We start from the raw sequence: 9,851 nt of genomic DNA on the forward strand, positions 1-9,851 counted from the left end.
AGAACCCATGTAAAAAGCCGCGCCTGGAGCCTCTGGCTCTGGCATGTAGTCCCAGTGTGGAGATAGGGAGATTCCCTACGGCTCTCCAGGCAGCCAGCCTAACCTACTTGGCACATTCCAGGCCAATGGGAGACCTTGTCTGAAAAGTTAAGTGGATGGCATCCCTGAGGAACAACACCCGGGTTTGTCCTCTGCCTCCACGCACATGCACGCACTGCCTAGGACAGAAGGACATTTCGAAAGGCCAAGGGAAGAGTGTGGGTGGTTCTTAGAGAGGGTGAGCAGAAGGGAGTGAGTTCCTCAGTCAATTTCCCAGTGGCAATGTTTGGTCTGGCTTTTGAGAGGACTAATGGGCTATTCAAGAGCAGAAGAGAGAGTTCCACAGCGAGGCAGCGGTATAAACAGAGGTACACAGGGCCTGAAGCGGAGGTACCTAGGAAACCATTGATTTTTTATTTTTCCCCCAGGTCACAGATATCAACAGCTGAGCCACAGCTCCACCTGTGTGACTAAGGAATCCTGCTTCTGGCTAGTTGATGAGTGTCCCTGGATGGCTGGAGTCTGGGATGAGGGTTGGGAAGTGAAGGAGGCCGGTGACGAATGTCAACTAATGTCACTACTCAAATGAGAGAAGGAGAAAGCAGATGTAACTTAGTCTATCACAGCTGGCCCTCTCTGCCCTGCCCACACAACGGCAGAAGTAGCTGCCAGCTGCTGCAGTCACAACTGTCCATGAAGGTGATGGACACTCACACGCCTTGCTCAGGTAGCCCACCTTGCGCTTGGCTTCTCTTCCTAGGCTCATAAGGATTACAATTTTCAGCAATTTATTCCCCCCACCCCCGGAGTGCAGGAGCTCGAATCCAAGGCCTCACCCATGTTAGGAAGTGGTCTATTGCTGAACTACATCCAAGTGAAGATTGTGGGTTTTATACCTTCCATGGGGACCATGAAGAATTGGGGTCCTTGTGAACCTGGTTAGTCCCTTCCCCTCACCCCCTGCTTGCTCCCTGACATCAGCCTTAACCGGCTGGCCCCACCCAGTGTCACTCTCTGGGAGGTCTGTGACTCTGGATGAACCGACCTGAGGTCTCTTCCCAGTGCAGATTCTCCAGCACTACGGCCAGCTCTTCATCTAAGTGCTCGTTTTTTCATTGTACCTCACTAGTACCTGGGAAGGCTTTGAACCGCTAAACCTCAGAGACTCCCTCTGCCCAATCAAGATGAAATGATGTGAACTGGAGTGACAGAAAGGCTAGGAGGCCACGGGCACCGATTAGCACAGAGAGAAACCGGTCCTGTGAAGCATGGCGGGCAGCCAAGTGTGACTGTGATGGCCCAGGGTGGCGCTGAGCACAGCCTGATCCAGTTTCCCTCACATAGTTATAGACTGCCAGACACAGCTCACGGCCGCTTCCTTCTTCTCTCCACCGTTCCACGTTTGAGAGCATCTCCGTTGCACACTGGTGGGTTCTAAACACACAGAAGCGGCTCTGTCGGAATTAAAGAATAAAGGAATTCATCAGAAGTGATGACAGGGTCGGGGGCAGAGTGGAGCCAGGGACACCTCCAGGCCCTGAGCTCCGCAGCCGGGAATAGCCCATGACAAGCTCTTAGGAGCTCTACTGTTGCCATGGGCACCGGACCCAAGTTCTATCAACTAGACCCTGAAGGTGGCCACAGTCAAAGCCATCCCAAACACCCAAATAACATCCCAAATGGGCTCAGCACAGCGCTTGATTCTTCCAAACATCTGCTGCTTGTGCTTACAGTCATGATTGTGTGTGTGTGTGTGTGTGTGTGTGTGTGTGTGTGTGTGTGTGTGTATTGTATGCCCTTGCTTCTGTTCAAAGGTGGCCGTGAAAGCAAGGATCTTGGACTTTCTGTCTCTAGGATGATGACAGCAGACTGTGTTCAGATAGAGAAGGTTCCAAGGTTAGGGCAAGGAGCATGCTCTCCTCTGCCCGTGCCCAGATTGTTGTCTTACCCCAATTGTCCCTCTGTGTCATCAGGCGTTGGTTCCAGGATCCCCCTGGGGTTTCCCAGAGCCAGTGTCCATGTCACTTATATAAAATGGTGTGTTATTTACGTATAATCTACATACAGCCTCCCATATACCTTAAACCATCTCTGTTTTACTTATAATACCTAGTACCAGAAAAATGCTAGGTAAATACATGTCATACTGTAATGTTCAGAGAATATTGACACCATAATTAACGTGTTTGGTACAGATGTGATTTTTTTTCTGAGCAATTTCTGCCTGAGGTATAATGCATCTGTGGATATGAAAATTCCTGTGTATAGTCAGGCAGGGGTGGTATATGCCTTTAATCCCGGCACCCAGGAGGCAGAGGCTAGTGGGATCCATGAGTTCGGGGCCAACCTGATCTACAGAATGAGTTTCAGAACAGCCAGGGCTACACAGAGAAACCATTTCAAAAAAATAAAACACACACACACACACACACACACACACACACACACACACACACACACGAGAGACAGACAGAGACAGAGGCGGAAACTCCTGTTAGGTCTCAAAGAAACCCAGGACAAAGGGCTGAGGTGCCTATTAACATATCAAGCAGAAGCAGGAGCAGGCCTCCACTTCTCACTGCACCACTTGTACCTGTTACAGAGTCCTGGCTCCTCTCAGCACTTCCCACCCCCACCCCCTACCCTAACCCTCTCCAGGCCGTCAGCTTCTCTTTTCCCTATATAACTCAGCCATGGGCTGGAGAGATGGCTCAGTGGTTAAGAGCACTGCTTGTTCTTCCAGAGGTCCTGAGTTCAATCCCAGCAACCACACGGTGGCTCACAACCATCTGTAATGAGATTTGGTGCCCTCTTCTGGCCTGCAGGGATACATGCAGACAGAACACTGTATACATAATAAATAAATAAATCTTAAAAAAAAAAAAAATAACTCAGCCATTCTGGCAACATGCTTTCTTGGTCCTCTCTTGGTTCTTAGTTCTCGGCTTTCTCTTGGTCCTCTTTCTAATCTCTCTTCTCTTTCTCGCTCTCCCCCGCTACCTCCTCTGCTGGCCGTGTTCAGTCTGGACTCTTCTAGCTGCCTCTGTCTGTTCTCTCCCTCGCATCTACAGTTAAAACCTTCTCAGCCACACCTAGGATCCGCCATGTCCTCATCTTCATTCACTATGTATAAAGTGCCAACTGTGTATAGTGACACCTGTATAGTCATCCTAGCTTAGTGGTTAGACTACCAGAAAAAATAAACGTGCAAAACACCAAGTTACAGTTGAATTTCAGATAAACAATGGTTTTTCAAAATATAAACATATCAATGCACTATTGCAGCATACACAAAAAGTTATGTATTGTTTATCTAAAATTCAAATGTGATTCATTACCCTGTATCTTGTCTGAAAAATCCTCCATAAGGGTATTTTTCTAAGGTTTCTTTTTGTGTGTGTGTATGTATGTGTGTTTATTATTTTTATTTGTTTTGTTTCATGTAGCTCAGGCTGGCCTGGAACTCACTATGTAGCAGAGGATGACCTTGAACTCATCTTTCTGCCTCCACTGGGTAACAGGAGTTCTGGAGCTACAGGGGAGCAGAGCCATACCCAGCTTCCGTGTTGTTGGAGATCAAACCTAGAGCTTGACACATGTTAAGCAAGCACTCTACCAACTAAGCTACATCCCAGGCCCATTAGGGCATTTCTCTGTTCTATACTTCTCTAGTGTACACTGTCCCGGGTCCTGTTTCCTGCGCGTTAGAGATGTTTACATGCAAGATCTGGATTCCTGCTAGCAGCCAGGCTCCCTGGTCCTGCGTTTGATGCCCTGACCTCAAGCTTATCCAGCCATTCTGTTTTCTCCCACACCACATTTCCATCTCCACCAGTCAGGAGCATGCCTAGAGCCATCCAAGGTAAAGGCTGTGTCCTCGAAAAAGCCAAGGAGAGCAGCACATTAAAATTTAAAAACCGATTATCCAGATGTGTTAGGAAAAGGGAGAGTAAGCAGCGCAAAAAGATTTGATGAATTTTTTTTTTTTATACAGGGCTCTCCAAATTCTCCAGTTTGCTATGACTCACACTTCCCAGGGCTCGCACAGGAGATGAAACGACAAAGTAATGAGACTGATTTTCATGTGTGTTATATGGAAACGAGGCTCCGGTGACTCAACAGTTTCTGCTGCTCTCAGCTCCCACATCCCAGGTCCGCTCCATTACCTGATTGATTGCTGGTCTTTTCTTTGAGTGCAAAACAGCAAACAATTTACAAAGCGCCCATCTTGATATTTTATAGGCAAAAAGAGACAGGGCTGTTTCCTCGGGTTTTCTTACGATCGGAAACGACACAAAGGAGACACACAGTTATGCCAAGTCCTCATTACGTGACACACACACAGACTTATTCACCCAAGCCTTATGTGAGGAATAATTAGGCCTTCCCAAACCAGCTTCGGCTTTCTCTTGGCTGCTGGAGAAACCGCAGTAGGATATTTCCAAGCCGTAAAAAATAATTGGTGTCTTTCAGAGTTGGTGCACACAGTGGAACGGATTTCATTAGTCAGCCCCAAGTCTTTGGAAGGATTATTGATGTAGATCTCTAACTTCTGAGGAGATTCCTCAGGCACGCCCCTGTCCCTCCCCTCTTGGGTCCTTCGAGCGCTGTTTTTCTTCCTTCATCTTTGTCACTTCCCTCAGCTCAAAACTTCGCCCTCAAGAAAAAGTTAATTCTGTGAACCTTGACTACCCACCCTCCGTAACCAGATTAAGGGTCCTTCCTTCCTGCTCTGAGGGTGCATTCCATCATTCTTAGATTTATGAGGATGTGATTGTGGGGTTGGGTGACTAATGCCATCTATCTTTCCTCTTCCCTAACGATGGAAGTTTGACCTGGGTACACGACGAATCAGAGATCACATTTCCCAGCTTTCCTTGCAGTTAAATGATCCAGATGAGGCCCCGTCCATAGCCAGAAGAGATCTCTTATGTTCTATGACATTTGCCTGAACCTGAGATAATAGACAAGAGGCTCACGGTGTTGAAAAGCCATGGTTACGGTGGTTCAGAGCTGGGTGATGAGGAGAGCCTGGGTTCCAATCTGCATTCCTTTAGTACTGACTTCTTTGCTCAGCACAAACGCAGTACAACGGCTTAAACAAAAGCAGTATAATTCCTTTTGAAATTCACAGTCTGGATAATGAGTAAAGGACAGTTTGGTGGCGGGAGGATGCTGCTCCCTTTTTCCCTCTGCACTGCCATCCCTTCAGGAGTTTGTCCATTACATTTACTTTCCAGGATGCTGGGGGTGGGGGGAATAGAAAAATGAGAAGGTATTTTCTTTGTGTGTGTGTGTGTGTGTGTGTGTGTGTGTGTGAGAGAGAGAGAGAGAGAGAGAGAGAGAGAGAGAGAGAGAGAGAGAGAGAGACAGCTAGAGAGGGAGAGAGAGAGAGACAGAGTTTCTCTGTACAGTAGTTCTGGCTATCCGAGAAATCACTCTGTAGACCAGGCTGGCCTCCAACTCGCAAAGATCAGCCTGCCTCTACCTCCTGAGTGCTAGAATTAAAGGCGTGGGCTATCACTGCCAGGTTCCTTTTGGTCTAAGGACTACTCTCAGGGGTTAAGTGTTTTCCATTGTCCAGATTCCAGTCAGATGACACCATTTAGCTGCAAGGGAGGCTGGGAAATATGGTCTCTGATTGTTCTGCACCCAGCTTGAAATTGTGCTGTTGGAAAAGAAAGACAGGTAGATGTTGATAGACCATGACCAAGAGGCTCCATCCTTCCTGGAGATCAATACTGCCAGGAATACATGTCCAAGACAGTGCAAACAACAGAGCCTTGATCTAAAGAAGTGAGCTGGGTTTCGTTTTTGTTTTTTGGGGATTATTTTTTTCATTGTAAAATTAATTATTTTATTTAAAATAGTGGGGGGGGTATGCACGTGTGTGTGCACACATATGGAATGTCTGTGCCAGTGGAGGCCAGAAGAGGGCATTGGATGCTCTGGAGCTAATGCTACCTGATGTGGGTACAAAGAACCCAATTCCGGTCCTCTGCAAGAGCAATATGCACTCTTAACCGTGGAGCCATCTCTCCAGCCCTTGTTTTTGTTTCTAACACAACGTTTTAACATTGTTTTGGCGGCTGTGCTATAATCCAGTAGCAGACTCGAGTCTTTACGCAATGGCGTGGATGGAACTCAGGACTTCAGGCGTGCGAGGCAAGCGCTCTATGTTAGCTGAGATCATGTTATTTTACATGGATGCATGCCGTCTGCACTTGCTGTTGGGGTGCAACACTTCCTGTTCCTTTTTTCCTTCATCTTCCTCCTGCCAGCAGCAGCCATCTCCCCACTAACGCCCAATGAGTGGCACCAGCCAAGGGCTCTTTCCTCCATACTCACAGAACTATGTCTATGGGCTTAAAAGGTCGTTTAGCGGTTTTGGTTTTGGTGGTTTCTTGGCCTTTACAAAAGTAAAACATCGTACACATTTAAATACATGTTCTCATGCCCTGCCTTCCTCACTTAACAATACTTCATGGAATGCTCTCCAAGTCAATTGGTTTCGATTTAATCTGTTCTTTTTAATGGATGGGTAATAATTTGTGGTGTTGATGTATCACGAAGTATTCAGCCAGGGGCTTTGTTTCACAATGAACCTTGCCTTAAAAGCATCTATGTACATGTGTCTATGTAAATTAATGACTTTATTTCCTAGGGACAGATTCCCAGGAGTGAGTTTGCTGGGACGAAAGTCACATGAATTTTTAATTTTAATAAATATTATCCCTGAAGCTATCCATTTTTTCTCTCTTTCCTACCACATCTTTTCCCTATTTCAGCTGCTGTAATTAAAAGACTAAAATGTTTTAGATCAAATTTCATGAGCTTTTGTTGATCTGTAAAAACATGATAAATTCTAACATTGTAAGAAGTTGACGTTGTTTTCAAAGGCTCAGCTGGAAGAAGCCCCTTCTGCAAGTGACCAAATAAAGATTATAACTGCAAGTGTGAAAGATGACACAGACTTTCCCAGTTTCTGACTTTAATCAAGATGTGTGTTTAAAAACACCCCAGAACTCTAGCAACTGAATATCCGCAGCAGCAAGTTACATAACCCTCTGCCAATGTTTCCCAGGCAAGTCATTACATGAGATCCTGCATTCCTTGGGCATACTCTGTCCCAAAATCCCATGCTGAGGACCCTTCACTCATTTTACAATGTCTCTAAAGCCACTGCCATTGGTAGGTACTGCACTGGATGGTGAGCAGAAGGGCAGTGAATAAGATCTACAAGGTCCCTCTCACAGAGCCGGCCTTCTGGATGAAGGGGAAAATATTAAACAGCTAATTACACATGTGTTTGCATGATACTTGTTTATTGTGCTGGAAATCGAACTCAGGGCCTTGGACACATGCTCTTCTATTAAGGTATACCTCCATCCCACAATCATATATTTTTGTTGTGCTAACCTATTCATAACATAACAGCTGCTTTCTTTGTGGCTTTATATACATAATGCTGATAAACCCAAGGACACTGTGCTAAGTGAAATAAGCTGGTTACAACAGCAAATGTTGTAAGATTCCATTTATATGTTACCCAGAGGGCTTGGATTCAGAGACAGAAAGAAAAATGGTACTTGCCAAGAGGTAAGTAGGGAGGGAGGATTGGAGAGTTTTATTATGGGTATGAATGTCCAGTTTTGTAGACCAGAAAAGTCTGGAGATGGAGAAATAGACTGTGGTGGTGGTTTCACAATGTGCTGGCTAGTTTTATGTCAACTTGACGTGAGCTGAAGTCATCAAAGAGGAGGGAACCTCAATTGAGAAAATGCCTCCATAAGACTGGACTGTAGGCAAGCCTGTAGGGCATTTTCTTAATTAGTGATTGATGGGGGAGGGACTAGACATTGTGCAACGGGGCACCTCTAGGGTGGTGGTCCTGGGTACAACCAGGCTGAGCAAGCCACGCTCAATAAGAAAGCAGGTTGAGCAAGCCATGGGAAGCAAACCTGTAAGCAGCACCCCCCATGGCCTCTGCATCAGCTCCTGCCTCCAGGTTCCTGCCCTGCTTGAGTTCCTGTCCTGACTTCCTTCAACAATGAACAGTGCTGTGGAAGTGTAAGCCAAATAAACACTTTCTTCCCCAAGTTGCTTTTGATCATGGTGTCTCATCACCGAAATAGTAACCCTAACTAAGACACACTAATAATATGAATGTCCTGGATGTCATTGAACTATTCACATAAAAATGTTGAAGAAGAGGCTGGGGAGATGGTTCAGTGGTTAGGAGCATTTGTTGCTCTTTTAGAGGACCTGGGTTCAATTCTCAGCATCCATCTCCTAACTCCAGTTCCAGGATATCTGATACATTCTTCTGGCCTCCATGGGGGCTGCACAGATGTACATGCATGCCAAACACCCATACACATAAGATTAAAAAATCTTTTTTAATCTTATAGAAGAAGGAACAACAGCCATGTCTCATTTCTAATATTTCTAGCCCCTGATAATTCTATGTCTTCTCCCAAAATTTTGCTCACCATTGCTTCACCACTTGAAAAACTTGCCTATCCAATCCTGCAGGAACCCTAGGTTCCCAATCATTAACATTGTTGCGATGCTCAAAGGTCCTTGTGGACATTGTTTTTTTTCTTGGTACTTCGTATTAAGAACCACTGGATCACTGAACTTGATGTTATATTCACATATCTATATCTGTATAAAATAATGATTATAAATGTTTAAAAAGGTGAAGTGCAAAATGTGAATTTAACAAGAAGTTGTAGATTTTCAACACTGTACACGAACTCCTTTGTTACAAATAAATATTTACGCTTCAAAAAAAAAACCACTGGAATACTTTAAGACATCATCTTTTTTTCTTTAAGACATTTTTTATTCATTCTACATACCAACCGCAGATCCCCCCATCCCTCCTCCCACTTCCCCTCCAGCCTTCCCCCCACAGCTTACCTCCCATCCTTCCTCAGCTGTAAGACATCTTGATGTCTGCAGTGTTTCTGCTAACCCTCTGAGCATTATCCACAGACATGTCAACTTACAAACCTTTATCTTTCATAATGATCACAATCAGCCCTAACACTCCATCTTTCTCCATAAAAATCTATCGTGTTTCAAAAAAAAATAAAAAAAGGAAAATGTTTTCCCACATCACTGATTACCCCATTTTTACCCAGGACATGCACTTGCTCTATTTTTTTCCATTTGGACCAGCAACTCTGGCGTCCAGATGGGACTCCTGGGGGTTCTAAGAGCATTTGTCTCTAAAACGGGCTTTGTGCTTTTACAAGAAAAATAAGTCTCAATTAAAGGCACAAATTTCCCCCAGTTACAACAGGCAAGAAATTTAGTGATTAATTTTTCAGTTCCTACTAATGATTTTTTTCAGTTGTAATTATAGTAAATTTTTATTGAAGTACGAGTAAATTCTAATTTAACTGTTTGACATCTAGTTTCTGAGCCTCAGACTCATGTGTTTGATTACCTGCTGATATTGCCTGAAAACATAGCTTGTTACGAGTGTCTTAAAGTTGCCCAAAACTGAATTCTTGGTGCATATATTTCTAGGAACTGAATCTCTCAGACTTGGAAATTCTAGACCCAAACTGAATTCTGTTCTTGTTGTATGAAACATGGTTTCACTCTGTGTCCCACAGTAGCCTCAAACTCACGGCAATCCTCCTGGCTCAGCCTCCTAAGTGCTAGGATTGTAGGTGGGAGGCATCTTAAGTGGCTCCAAAATGGAATTCATGATCATTTTCTGTAAATCTGCTTTACCATCTCCCATATACATAAATACCCACCCAAACATACACACCACACACGCACATACATACACA

This window comes from Peromyscus eremicus, chromosome 9 (assembly GCF_949786415.1).
Source record: "Peromyscus eremicus chromosome 9, PerEre_H2_v1, whole genome shotgun sequence".
NCBI lineage: Eukaryota > Metazoa > Chordata > Mammalia > Rodentia > Cricetidae > Peromyscus > Peromyscus eremicus.